The sequence below is a fragment of the Triturus cristatus genome, chromosome 1_1, assembly GCF_964204655.1.
Source record: "Triturus cristatus chromosome 1_1, aTriCri1.1, whole genome shotgun sequence".
Lineage (NCBI taxonomy): Eukaryota > Metazoa > Chordata > Amphibia > Caudata > Salamandridae > Triturus > Triturus cristatus.
Genome location: NC_140579.1, coordinates 479,269,238 through 479,281,492, shown reverse-complemented (window position 1 = coordinate 479,281,492; position 12,255 = coordinate 479,269,238). Strand labels below are relative to the sequence as shown.

The 12,255-nt window shown below is 49.5% G+C and overlaps 1 protein-coding gene across 1 annotated transcript in view; it reads left to right on the top strand.

The window, feature by feature from the left end:
* Positions 1 to 316: 316 nt before the first annotated feature.
* The window catches only part of LOC146870441 (homeobox and leucine zipper protein Homez-like), a 163,879-nt gene continuing 151,940 nt past the window's right edge, over positions 317 to 12,255 (top strand). The window contains exon 1 of the mRNA XM_085641188.1: positions 317 to 707. The gene's annotated coding sequence lies outside the window, so the exon portion shown is untranslated. The remainder of the gene's footprint in view (positions 708 to 12,255) is intronic.

Here is a 12,255-nt window from a genome sequence, read left to right as displayed (position 1 = left end):
GGAAACATCAACAGAAATGATCTCAATTGGGATGCCCATCCTCATGGCATAGAGACAGCTCAGACGGCCAGTCCGAGCTTTTTATGCCTGCCTCACTCTAATTTCATAAGCAAAATTATCAGTGTTCGTGCTTTAAACGCGCTAGGTGTTCCTTCAGATCCTTTGGGAGAATGACTCATTTTGATACGTTCGTTTTAGCATTTTTTCGAGCCCCTCCGGAAAATGTTTCCAGTTGGGCTTGTTTTGGTAGGACGAATGTTTTTGTTTTGGGCTTCTTTTGAAGGTGAGTTGTGCTCGTTTTCCATTCAGATCTGGCAGCGCTGACGTTAATTACGTTCAGAGAGTGATAATGGACCAAAGATTCCAATCTCAAATAGCGGACTATGGAGGGAAATTCTGGCAATCTGGCCACACACTCAATCCTTTATCAGAACCAGCCACTGACTGATGGATCTACCTCTCGATTGGCCAAGAATCGATTCGGCGGTCGGGAATTGATTAGCCGAAAGGACCCAATGTTAGATTCACCGATTGATTAAAAAATAGACCCAAGAATAATTTCACTGTGGACCCAAGAATCTACTCACTGGTTGATCCCCGGATAGAGTCAATGATCGACCCAAGAGATACTCGCAAATCGACCATACTCGCATTTCATTTCAGTTGGCAATAGCAGGACGAGAATGCTCGATTAAACCACCATACATGTGAGTACGAAGTAATTCACTCGCAGCATTTTAGCGGCCCAGACCACCTGCTTAAACATTCTCTTTGTGTCTGACCCATTGTCTCGAGCCCGGTGTCAGACCCCCGTATTGTTTCCCTTCGTCTCCCCTCCCCTTTTTTTGCCTCTCTTTTCGTGTTGTTCTCTTTGCCTAGCCACCCTAATATCTTTACTCTCATATCTAATTTGCACCCTCCATCTTCTCCTATTCTCTCCCCCTTATGCCTATCCGTAACCGTTACTTTCTTTCTGCCCATCTATGATTCCTTAATTAGTATTTTTAACTCCTTGTACCCACTCCGTCTGTTTCCATCTTAGTCTAACGCATTGATTGTCTGTCTCTACCTCTAGATTTGGTCTGCTTGAAACCTAGCAAAATCTTTAAGGCAGTTGCACACATGAAGTCCAAAAAGACTAATTAAGCAGGCTGTTATCTGAATCTGATATTGGTTCTGTGCAATAGCCTGGCGAGGAACCAGCAAACGGTACTAGTGAATGCAGTAATTTTAGGAAAAGGTTAGCAGATAACTCCTGTTATCTGCTAACCTTGTTCCTAGGAGGGCGTTTTGTCTACAAAGTATTGTAGTTTAGAACGTTAGTGCAATTGAGGTGACCCAGGACTAAAACTTACATAATGCAGTGGTTTGGTAAATCGAAGTTTAGTACCGGTTGACTTGGTGTTCCTGATGACATGGTGTCATCTGGTAACCATTTTTAGGTCTCGGCCTGGCGAAAGCAGCGCATGCGCTGCTCTGCCATGTAGGAGCCTTTTGGAATCGATACGATTCCAGCGTGCATGCAGGGAGACTAACGAGGCAGAAGATGTGCACGCGGGGATTGGATGCTTTACTGGCGGCGTGATACACTGGGGACTTTTTTTTTCCGCCGCCAGTACAGGCAGTCCCAGCGTGCACATCTTCTGTCCGTCCCGTGACGGGCCGCGCTTGTTGTAAGATGTAATGGCAATGAAGCCCTGTACTCTTGTAAGGAGCCAGTTTTGTCGCTTAGCTCAATTAGGTGTTCCGTTTTATGCCTTGCCTCTTTACCCGCCTCTGATGCATGTCTGCACAATGATCTTAAAACACAACATTCTTCTTTGTGTGTGTCAGAAAGAGGGGACAGAAATTGGAGACATTTATTCAGTGGTGCGCTCGCGCACTCTGAGGAAGAGACGGTGAAGTGCATGTTATAAACACCAGAGGATGCACGGGCTAACAGCATTGACAGCTATGCTCCCTTAACACAGACTGAATCCGGGCGTACTTCCGGAGCAGGATTTGTCTTGGTCCTGCACTAATCTTATTATATTAATTCAATTCAATTCAAAATGCTTTATTCGGTATGTACAAGTACAACCATATAGCAACATACATCAAAACAGTAAAGAATCAAATTTATGCAAATTAAATACAAAAACATTTAAAATTACATCACTATCCATGCCAATATTGTTAAATCAATAAAGTATATCACTTTGTGTGCAGAGTTAAATTTAATCATTAAATACATTTTAATAATAGTTGTTAAGGGGGGAGTTAATTCAGTTTAGACATTTTAGCAGCAATTTGTTTGTAATGAAAGTTTGTGCAAATGCCAGTACAGAAATAAATATACAACAAACAATGTAACTTAACAGTAAATCACCGATAGTCATAGCCAACGGGTGAGCGGGGATAACGGAACGAGGGGATCATATAATAATTGATTTCCTGTGCCAGGTGCACTTTAAAATGTAGGTGGCCACGCGATAGCACACATTCGGGGATGCCAAATCAAACAACAATTGTATTGCGGCTCTTGTATTGTATATCTTATATTCTAAAAATAGTTGCTTCAAATAAAACTTCCTAAAACCAGTATAAAAATTACAAAAAAGTAAAAAGTGGCAGATGCTCTGTTTTGATTTCCCATCGCATGGGCACAGACATGACCCGGGTTTTTTTACGGTTGGGAAAGCCACCAGATGGTGGACTATTCCCAACCTCAGGCGTGCTAGAACGAAGCGATGAGAATTAATACTAACAAATGTAAGATAAGGTGGGAATCTTGTACTAAGATTGTACTCCAAATATAATTTGAACGTACTTTGCATTGCATACTCCTTCGTTCTGGTCCCTTTTGCATGGTCCAAGTAAATGGTTTTAAGGTTACGCTTTGTTAAAACCGATGTTGTTAAAATATCTTTAAAAATATCCTGGCCAAAGAGAATCTTTTATACCAGGAGTGAATATGTTCTAACCAGGGAATTTTCGAATGACGATCTAGTTGGATACAGTCCAAAATTACTTCCTGGGTAAACCTAGTTTCTTCTTTGGCCCATATGGACCGCCATAGGGACAAGGGACGCAATGCAATCAGATCTGCGGCATGATTTATGCCTAGCTCTCTGTGGGTAATCTCGTTTGAGGCAGAAGCGGGGAGGCATAATAGTCGTTTCAGGTACTTGTTTTCCTCTTGCTGGATGGACAGAGCAATCTGACGATTATATCCCCATATCCCTGCTCCATACAAAGCAGAGGACATGCACCTTGAATTATAGATAGAAATCATCTCACGGATTCTACGACCCCCCAATTTCGAGGCGAATCTGAAGATGCAATTTGTATTTCTGGTCATCTTCATACCAACACAGGATTGCTCGTTTACCCATCTCCCATCACCTGAAAAGGTGATACCTAAATAGCAAAAATGTCGGACTGCCTCAAGTTTATCCCCATCTAAAAAGAATGACTTGTTTTTCTTTATTTTCTTACCACAAGTCATAGTCATAGTCTTACCCTTGTTAATTTTAAGCTTTCTGCCCTGAATAAAAATATGAAATTTCTCAATTAACTTTTGCAACCCATTCGCGGTCCTGGAGATCAGGACCGCGTCGTCCGCATATAGTAGGACGGGTATTTGCTTTCCATTGATGATGGGAGCATCAGCATAAGATTCTTGTAAAAATTGATCAACCTGATTTATAAAAAGGGAGAATAAAAGGGGAGCAAGCACACACCCTTGTCGGATCCCTCTACCAATTTTAAAAAGGGGGGTGCATTCACCATTTGTTCCGAATCTAACCTTACTTGAAAGATTACCATACATTCTAGCCAAGAGGTGGATGATTTCAGGTGGTGCGCCCATGTCAAGTAGTACTGGCCAGAGCAGTGCGTGTTCCACTAAATCAAAAGCAGAACTTAAATCGGCAAAGCACATAAACAAATTCCCCTCCTTGGCTTTAGTGTACTTGCCGATGATAAGTTCAAGATTCACGCACTGCTCCATAGTTCCTAAACCCCTTCGGAACCCAAACTGAATAGGCGAAAGAACATTATTGTCCTCAGCCCAGGTCTCTAGTCTCACCAGAAGTATACGACTCAAAATCTTTAACGACGAGTCTAAAAGTGAAATTGGGCGATAATTTCGTGCTTCAGCCCTAGAACCCTTTTTAAAAAGTGGTACTAAGATGGATTGACCCCATGAGGTTGGTAACTCGTCCTCGATTGCAGCATTAAAATAACGGGTTAAAATGGGGGCCCATAGAACAATCTCAGATTTAAAAAAGTCCACGGGGACCCCATCTGGGCCCGGGGCTTTCCCCCCCTTACTCTTTTCAATTGCCACAATCACCTCGCTTAGTGTCACCGAGAACAATAATTTCTCCCATTTAAAACAGGTTGGAGTATCAGTTAAAACATTAGAATTAAAAACGGTAGTAAAATCAGAATTAAAAATCCCAGTAAAGTGAGCTATCCAGGCCTGACAACTGACTTGCGAAGTTAGTTCAGGGACATTGTCATTCTTCAAGAATGGGCTATTTATGGTGTCCCAAAAAAGTTTATGATCTTTAGTATCTGCAGCCTGGTCTAATTTTTCCCATGCCGCATCCTGCAATTCCTTCTTCCTAATGGAAAGTGCAGTTTTATAATTATGACGCTCTTCCCTGATCTTACAAACGTCTCTTGGTATTGCATCAAGTGAAGTTTTTAGCCTTTTTAAAGACTGCGCACAATGGTCATCAAACCACACCGCCTTAACTTTCCTTGATTTCCGAGGTTTGTGTGTCAGGGATTTCTCAATGGTTTTGGTAATAGTTAGGAATTTGGATAACAGAATTCGTGGGCATGGGTCCAGCAATAAGCAATATTCGACCTCCCCACAACAGTTTGTGATCACATTGGCAACAAGTTTAATGGGGTCAACTTTTGTCCATTTCACTCTCATCCCATTCGGTCTTACTGCAACAATGTCCTGAATTGGTTGACCAAAGGTATTCCTTTTGATTCCCCAACCCAATAGTTCAACGGTTACACTGTTGTGATCACTGACCGTTTGTTCAATCACCCAAACATTAATATAAGCTACAGAGCAAGATATCATAATATGATCAATAAATGTTTGACTGTTCCTCCCATGAAATGTTGGACATCTAACGTTGTTTTTGTTCTTATTACATTCAAGGAGGTCCAGGTCATATTTGGCCAATAGGTTATTCAGAGCACTACCATAGTTGTTATGCGGGAAATGATTATATACACATGTTGTTTCCGTTCCCGAGTACTCCTCCCTATGGCCACAAGCCCCCTTGAGTGCATAGGTACATGATTTAATGTTAAAATCTCCCACCCATATGATGGCAGCAGGTTTGGGTGTACTCAGTAAAAAGGCATCAATGGCCTGCTCTATATCAGAAATAAACTTTCCCTGTTTGTGCCCAGCAATGTTGTTATAAAAGTTCACTATTATTAAGTCTCTGCATCCGCTATGGACCATACGCAGAACCGAGGCATGTTCGCCTAGAACTACATGATCACTAACACAGAACTCAGTCAGTGCAGTGGATATCAGGGTCACGAGTCCACCCTTGGCTCGACCAGCTTGGGATGCCACAGCCTGCACGTTAAAAGAAGTATAGCCCTCAACATGTACTTCGGCCCTATCCCAAGTTTCTTGCAGGCAAATAATATCATAACCTTGTTTAATAAAATCAGCCCATATGGGGGTGTTTACCTTAGAGGCTAGCCCAGCTATATTCCACGTAATGGCCCTTAGGTTCTCTTCTAAGGCTACTTGGGATGGGTTGGTATCTATTGTGGCCGATAATATTATTGGATTTAACATACTTTTTTCGGCAGTACATGTGGTGGTATCTATCACATTAGGAATTCTTAAAGTAGTGTTTTCTGCATCCTGGAGAAGCACATCACTACTTTGGGGGTCATCAACCACATTGGGTAACACAGTAACGTTCCCCGCAACTCCACCTCCAATTGGACCCTCCCGCCTACCCTGCCCAAACTGTAATTTTCAATCACAATCATCAATGCTGGAAAAAACATCAAACCTGTTCCCTAATTCTAAAGGTGTAAAAGGCCTCAGGTGCTCCATTCTCCGAATGTTGTTATTCCTGTGGCCACTAAAGGGAACCGTGTTCCAACCTTGGTGATCGATTCGCTGATTTGGTGCATAAAGGGCAGTGGGGTCATTTGCGTAAACTGAACGATTTTTCCTTACATAGGATGTGGGGAAAACCAAAGACCTGGGATAGAAATAGGTCAAAGATCGAGGGCGAATTTGGCTATTACCATTGCCGAGGGGCCAGTTCAATATAAGAGCTACCGCTTCTGGGTCTCTGAAATTAATCAGAACTATATCACCTTCGACGTCTTTATTCCTTCCACCAAGCCATGGGAGACGTCTAACATGTAATATCTCACCATTTACTTTCCTGTTTATGGGTCTATATGTTCTTAGCCAGTGGATAGTTTTGTTTTTAAGCTGGGCATAATCCTCACTCTTATTAACAGTTAAAACAGGAACCCCAGTCAACACCACCACTAAGGGTGCAGCTTCTGGGGGTAAATCAACCCGAAGACCATGAGTCCCAGGAACCCCCTCCCACCTAAGGTTACCCTGCGCCTGGACAGTGCTCCCTTCTGGGGCAATACTGGCTTCCTCCACCAAATCCATAACGGGCTTGCTAACTAAATGTTCCTTCGGCAACAAAGGTTCATTTCTGCCCTGATCCGTAGTTAGGTGGCCCACAGTCTGCACTACATTCCTACTAAGATCAGGAGGTTCCCTGGGTGGATTTATAAGGGGAGCTCCAGCCTGTTTACTAGTACCATCCGTTGTAACCTTACCTACAACGGCCATATTTCTCATTGTAGATTCGATGTTCGCTAGCCTATGCTCCAGCTTCCTTAAGGTGTCAGTAATTGGTAAAAGGAGAATGCTAATCATGTCCCCCAGTTGGGGTAAAAAATCTATGGGAATGGGCACCTGTGGAATAACTTCAGCTGATAGAGCAGGCTCTGGGGGGGTCACAACAGGGTTCACAGCCGTTGGACAGGTACTAGTGGCCGCCGTCTGGCTATGATCTGGCCCAATTAATAACCCAGAAACAGACCCTTTAGAAAGATAGTGGCCAAATTCTGAATGCTGTGTTCTGGGGCCATTGGTCACCCCCACCCTACGCCTTTTTTTCCTGGGAGGAGGGCCATGAATAATCCCCTTGTTCGGATTCTTAGCCTTTTTTCCTACCCCCCGTCCCACAAGCCGCGTATTAAAAAGTTTAGAATGACTTATGGCATGTGGGGGGAGAGAATCGCTGATAACCTGAACACTAGGGACACAGTTTGTGGGCGAACAGTCACGTAACAATAGCGGAACACCCTCTTGCGAGAGGGGGGTGTCGTTTACACCATTACTACCACTCTCGACAACAGGAATGTTTGGGGAAACAACCTCTGGAGCTCTACGTTTCATGTTTTCAATAGAGCGACGACGTTCTAGTCTGCGCTCCTCCAGGGTAGTGTCCAGCTCCTTATCCGTTACGATAGTTTTTTTAAAATAACTGTCAAGGGGGCCATTTACCACTGGCCTTGGTTTCTCCCCAGGCATAACAGTCTCACTAGAAGCCATGGCAATGTTTAAAAGAAAAGAGAAACTCCCAATTACCACGATGCAGCAGAGTCACTCCTGGCCCAGCCCAGCCTCGATCGGCCTCGGAGGGTCTCAGAGGGTCCGCCCTTAGTCCGGGCTTTGTCCCGGGTGATGTCCCGCAAACGCGTCCCGCTGACGCGTAATACCTTCAGATATTATACTGGCTGTTGATAGAGGGGGCGGAGTCACGGGAAGAGGCGGCAGGTGTGCTGGATGGAACACGCACAGCCTGCTGGTCCTCGCAGTCCCGTCCTCCTCCACAGCAGCTCCCCGATCAACTTTCAATGCACAACGGGGCTCCCTGGACACAGGTTAGGTGAGGTCAATGCCCTACGGGGCTCCAGTAGGCAGCAAGCAACGCAGGTCAAGTACTCCTCTACGAGCGGCTCCCGCAAAGCGGGGGCCGCGAGGAGTTTTCAGCGGTCAGCAGGGGGCGGAGTCACGGGAAGAGGCGGCAGGTGTGCTGGATGGAACACGCACAGCCTGCTGGTCCTCGCAGTCCCGTCCTCCTCCACAGCAGCTCCCCGATCAACTTTCAATGCACAACGGGGCTCCCTGGACACAGGTTAGGTGAGGTCAATGCCCTACGGGGCTCCAGTAGGCAGCAAGCAACGCAGGTCAAGTACTCCTCTACGAGCGGCTCCCGCAAAGCGGGGGCCGCGAGGAGTTTTCAGCGGTCAGCAGGGGGCGGAGTCACGGGAAGAGGCGGCAGGTGTGCTGGATGGAACACGCACAGCCTGCTGGTCCTCGCAGTCCCGTCCTCCTCCACAGCAGCTCCCCGATCAACTTTCAATGCACAACGGGGCTCCCTGGACACAGGTTAGGTGAGGTCAATGCCCTACGGGGCTCCAGTAGGCAGCAAGCAACGCAGGTCAAGTACTCCTCTACGAGCGGCTCCCGCAAAGCGGGGGCCGCGAGGAGTTTTCAGCGGTCAGCAGGGGGCGGAGTCACGGGAAGAGGCGGCAGGTGTGCTGGATGGAACACGCACAGCCTGCTGGTCCTCGCAGTCCCGTCCTCCTCCACAGCAGCTCCCCGATCAACTTTCAATGCACAACGGGGCTCCCTGGACACAGGTTAGGTGAGGTCAATGCCCTAAGGGGCTCCAGTAGGCAGCAAGCAACGCAGGTCAAGTACTCCTCTACGAGCGGCTCCCGCAAAGCGGGGGCCGCGAGGAGTTTTCAGCGGTCAGCAGGGGGCGGAGTCACGGGAAGAGGCGGCAGGTGTGCTGGATGGAACACGCACAGCCTGCTGGTCCTCGCAGTCCCGTCCTCCTCCACAGCAGCTCCCCGATCAACTTTCAATGCACAACGGGGCTCCCTGGACACAGGTTAGGTGAGGTCAATGCCCTACGGGGCTCCAGTAGGCAGCAAGCAACGCAGGTCAAGTACTCCTCTACGAGCGGCTCCCGCAAAGCGGGGGCCGCGAGGAGTTTTCAGCGGTCAGCAGGGGGCGGAGTCACGGGAAGAGGCGGCAGGTGTGCTGGATGGAACACGCACAGCCTGCTGGTCCTCGCAGTCCCGTCCTCCTCCACAGCAGCTCCCCGATCAACTTTCAATGCACAACGGGGCTCCCTGGACACAGGTTAGGTGAGGTCAATGCCCTACGGGGCTCCAGTAGGCAGCAAGCAACGCAGGTCAAGTACTCCTCTACGAGCGGCTCCCGCAAAGCGGGGGCCGCGAGGAGTTTTCAGCGGTCAGCAGGGGGCGGAGTCACGGGAAGAGGCGGCAGGTGTGCTGGATGGAACACGCACAGCCTGCTGGTCCTCGCAGTCCCGTCCTCCTCCACAGCAGCTCCCCGATCAACTTTCAATGCACAACGGGGCTCCCTGGACACAGGTTAGGTGAGGTCAATGCCCTACGGGGCTCCAGTAGGCAGCAAGCAACGCAGGTCAAGTACTCCTCTACGAGCGGCACCCGCAAAGCGGGGGCCGCGAGGAGTTTTCAGCGGTCAGCAGGGGGCGGAGTCACGGGAAGAGGCGGCAGGTGTGCTGGATGGAACACGCACAGCCTGCTGGTCCTCGCAGTCCCGTCCTCCTCCACAGCAGCTCCCCGATCAACTTTCAATGCACAACGGGGCTCCCTGGACACAGGTTAGGTGAGGTCAATGCCCTACGGGGCTCCAGTAGGCAGCAAGCAACGCAGGTCAAGTACTCCTCTACGAGCGGCTCCCGCAAAGCGGGGGCCGCGAGGAGTTTTCAGCGGTCAGCAGGGGGCGGAGTCACGGGAAGAGGCGGCAGGTGTGCTGGATGGAACACGCACAGCCTGCTGGTCCTCGCAGTCCCGTCCTCCTCCACAGCAGCTCCCCGATCAACTTTCAATGCACAACGGGGCTCCCTGGACACAGGTTAGGTGAGGTCAATGCCCTACGGGGCTCCAGTAGGCAGCAAGCAACGCAGGTCAAGTACTCCTCTACGAGCGGCTCCCGCAAAGCGGGGGCCGCGAGGAGTTTTCAGCGGTCAGCAGGGGGCGGAGTCACGGGAAGAGGCGGCAGGTGTGCTGGATGGAACACGCACAGCCTGCTGGTCCTCGCAGTCCCGTCCTCCTCCACAGCAGCTCCCCGATCAACTTTCAATGCACAACGGGGCTCCCTGGACACAGGTTAGGTGAGGTCAATGCCCTACGGGGCTCCAGTAGGCAGCAAGCAACGCAGGTCAAGTACTCCTCTACGAGCGGCTCCCGCAAAGCGGGGGCCGCGAGGAGTTTTCAGCGGTCAGCAGGGGGCGGAGTCACGGGAAGAGGCGGCAGGTGTGCTGGATGGAACACGCACAGCCTGCTGGTCCTCGCAGTCCCGTCCTCCTCCACAGCAGCTCCCCGATCAACTTTCAATGCACAACGGGGCTCCCTGGACACAGGTTAGGTGAGGTCAATGCCCTACGGGGCTCCAGTAGGCAGCAAGCAACGCAGGTCAAGTACTCCTCTACGAGCGGCTCCCGCAAAGCGGGGGCCGCGAGGAGTTTTCAGCGGTCAGCAGGGGGCGGAGTCACGGGAAGAGGCGGCAGGTGTGCTGGATGGAACACGCACAGCCTGCTGGTCCTCGCAGTCCCGTCCTCCTCCACAGCAGCTCCCCGATCAACTTTCAATGCACAACGGGGCTCCCTGGACACAGGTTAGGTGAGCTCAATGCCCTACGGGGCTCCAGTAGGCAGCAAGCAACGCAGGTCAAGTACTCCTCTACGAGCGGCTCCCGCAAAGCGGGGGCCGCGAGGAGTTTTCAGCGGTCAGCAGGGGGCGGAGTCACGGGAAGAGGCGGCAGGTGTGCTGGATGGAACACGCACAGCCTGCTGGTCCTCGCAGTCCCGTCCTCCTCCACAGCAGCTCCCCGATCAACTTTCAATGCACAACGGGGCTCCCTGGACACAGGTTAGGTGAGGTCAATGCCCTACGGGGCTCCAGTAGGCAGCAAGCAACGCAGGTCAAGTACTCCTCTACGAGCGGCACCCGCAAAGCGGGGGCCGCGAGGAGTTTTCAGCGGTCAGCAGGGGGCGGAGTCACGGGAAGAGGCGGCAGGTGTGCTGGATGGAACACGCACAGCCTGCTGGTCCTCGCAGTCCCGTCCTCCTCCACAGCAGCTCCCCGATCAACTTTCAATGCACAACGGGGCTCCCTGGACACAGGTTAGGTGAGGTCAATGCCCTACGGGGCTCCAGTAGGCAGCAAGCAACGCAGGTCAAGTACTCCTCTACGAGCGGCACCCCGGCACCCGCGTTTCGGTAGGCCACAGTTTATAGCCAACACCTTCCTCAGGATTAATTGCAGATCCCAATTTCTATATATGTAAAATAATTATACAGAATCATTGAATCGCGATTCCTCTTGTCAGAACTTGATCCGCTACTCAGCACATGAGCTTCATCGAGGATCTCATATATTTCTTAGGCTTGTTTGAATCGTAGCACCTCATAAATATTATTCCGTTGGTGTCCTCATGAAAGTTAATATTATAAGAATGCGTTACCTTTAGCCAAATCCTTTATATGCATCAAAGGCGGTGAAGATAAAACAGTCTCAGATCTGGGATCTAGTCGCACCCTTTGCGGCAGTGACATGCTCTCCGTTCCAGCTGCACAACCTCCAGAGTCTCCCTCACTGTGCTGTTGTTACACTGTGTGTGAGTGGTCGACATGTTTCAGCCCGTGTGTGCCCAATCGGGTCTATGAGCTTCCTTCAGGACCAAGGAACACACTTTGGAATGAGGTTACGTGCAGGAGCAAGTTTTGCACTTACCCTTCTTCTTAAGTGAACGTATTCGGACACTTATGTGTTGTAGATTCGGCTGTGTCTACAACTTATATAAAGGGGAATTCGCCTCCATTGGGGGATGGGCGACTGGACTGTCTTTCTGGGTCTCAAAAACAACTTGTGCTGCAGCCCTCTGCTGTGCCGGTTATTATATTATAAAATTGTATTCCAGGGCTCTAGCCTCTCTCCATCTTCTTGAATTCCCTGCGGCCAAGCCGCCCCTATTCATCTCTCCTCTGCCAGCGTCCCGGGGCCTCCGCGGTCTAAATTGGATATCTAGCGCAGCCTCCATTCTTTGCTGGAAGCGGGGAGGGCGGGGCGTTCTCTGAATCCCGTATGCAGGAGATTGACCCATCCGTTAGGCCT